The following is a 2,245-nucleotide window of genomic DNA, read 5'->3' on the forward strand; positions in this document are numbered from 1 at the left end:
GCGCGCACCTCGCGGGCCCAGGGAGAGCGGAGCGGACCCCCACGGCCGGGGTGTCCCCTCCACTTCTGCGGGGTCCAGGAGCCCGCCCAAGCCCCGTCCTCCCACCGGCCGCCTCTGGAAGGGACAGGGCATGGCCTCGGGGTCCCTGAGGCCGGGAAGGGCTCCGTGGGTCGGGGGTCCCCGTGAAACACAACTTCCTTGTGTTCAAGTCATGCCGCAAACTCCTCTCTGAGTCTGTGGTTCTGAGCAGGCGACAAGGCCCACTGGGTTCCATTTGGTCTTTTGTGTGATCAGTGTCCACCGTCCCCTCCCGAGCGACCACGAAGTCCCCAGGGCCATGGTGTCCCCAGAAGCCCAAAACCCCAGGACCACAATGTCCTCAGGGCCACCAAGTTCCCAGGGCCACAGTGCCCCCAAGACCACGATGTCCCCAGGGTCGCGATGTCCGCAGGGCCACGATGTCCCCAAGAACACAGCGTCCCCGGGGCCATGATGTCCTTGGGACCCAGCACACAGCAGGAGTCACCCAAACCGAGAATGGATGTGAAAAGGTCACCCGTTTGTGACCACCCCACGTTTATGAGCAGAGGTGCTGGCAGGAAGTGGCCAGTCTGGAGGGCTGGCACCAGCCTCGGACGGCGGACTGGCGCGAGACAGCGGGCGCTTGTGGGCAACGGGAAAGGGGCTCGACTGAACACCCAGAGGACACTGGATGGAGCTTGAGCACCCAGCTGAGAGGGCCGGGAAAGTGGAGTCACCGTGGGGAGCGGTCCTCCCTGCCCGGCTCTGGGGACACGTTTGTGCTACCTGGGTCCCAGCCACGGGGGTGCGGGGCTCGGGCCACAGTCAGCTCTCCTGCAGGGACCCCCAGCTCCGGCTCTCCCAGCGCACGGGGGTCCAGGCAGGAGGCAGCCGTGGGACCCCCCAGGGCGGCCTCGCCCCTGGGCTGTCCTCGGTGGGGCTGTCTTTAGCCGACCCCCCTCCCCGAGCCCTGGGTGCGAGTCGAATAAAAGCTCTGAGCCTCGCGCCTCGACCGCCTTAATGGGCTTAATGTCTTGGCCGAACCCTAATGCGGGTAATTTCGCCTCCTGCGCACAGATTTCAGAAAAGAAAGCTTACAATGGCCCTGGTCCGCTGCGGCTGAGAAAATAAAATAGTAGAGAAATAATAGAAAAAATTACCGTGTCACTGTCATCACCTCCACACCTGCATTCGCCGGCGTGCGGGTGTGTCCCCTCGCTTTGCCCAAGGCCTCACAATGCGGGGGGTCAGGATTAATTTCCGGGGGGCGCTGCGCTTCTGGAAACGCACCGTCTCCGCCGACGGCGCGCCGCTCGTGGTAATTAAAGCCATGTCATCCTGTGCTCAAATTGCCTGCGCTAATAAGCTTAATTGACAACAGCAAGCATTAACCGTGATTAGCCAGATGCAGCTAACAGCATCGCTGGTGCCTGTCATTTTCTCCACGGAGGGAATTTTACGTCTGTTTCCCGTCTCTGTCTGCTTCAGGCTAGAGGCCCTTGGCCGCGGGTTTCTCTCAGAAGGATCCGCAGTTTCCTGGCATTCGGTGACCGGGTTCTCTTTTTAAAGGTGAGAACAAAGAGCTGGTGTAGTGCTTTCATGTCGGCTGGGTATTTGTTTTTTGGGTTTTTTTTTGAGTCAGAGTCTCACTCTGTTGCCCAGGCTGGAGGGCAGTGGCCGCTCCCGGCCACCACAGCCTCGACCTGTGGGCTCCGGGGATCCTTCTGCCTCAGCCTTCCAAGAAGCTGGAACTACAGGCCCGTGCCACCACGCCTGGCTAGTTTTTTGATTTATTGTAGAGACGAGGGCTCACCAAGTTGCCGAGGCTGGCCTTGAACCCCTGGACGCAGGCAATCCTCTCGCCTTGACCTCCCAAAGTGCTGAGATGACAGGCTGGAGCCACCGTGCCCCGCCGGCTGGGTTTTAAAATAAAGAATGTCGGCCCCCATGCGGACAGCACGTTCCCAATCCGGCATTTCTCGACTCAGACAAGCCCCGATGCCTCAGATGAACCAGGGGTCAGGACTCGGAGGGTCCACCCAAAAAATAGGAAGAGAAAAAGAAAGACCCTCAAATCCAATATGCTTTTTTTTTTTTTGAGTTGGAGTCTCACTCCGTCGCCCAGACTGGAGTGCAGTGGCCGCTCCCGGCCACCGCAGCCTCGACCTGCTGGGCTCCGGCGATCCTTCCGCCTCAGCCTTCCGAGTAGCCGGAATTACAGGCA

The sequence above is a fragment of the Carlito syrichta genome, unplaced genomic scaffold, assembly GCF_000164805.1.
Source record: "Carlito syrichta isolate Samal-C Ts95f unplaced genomic scaffold, Tarsius_syrichta-2.0.1 Scaffold305238, whole genome shotgun sequence".
In the NCBI taxonomy this organism is placed as follows: domain Eukaryota; kingdom Metazoa; phylum Chordata; class Mammalia; order Primates; family Tarsiidae; genus Carlito; species Carlito syrichta.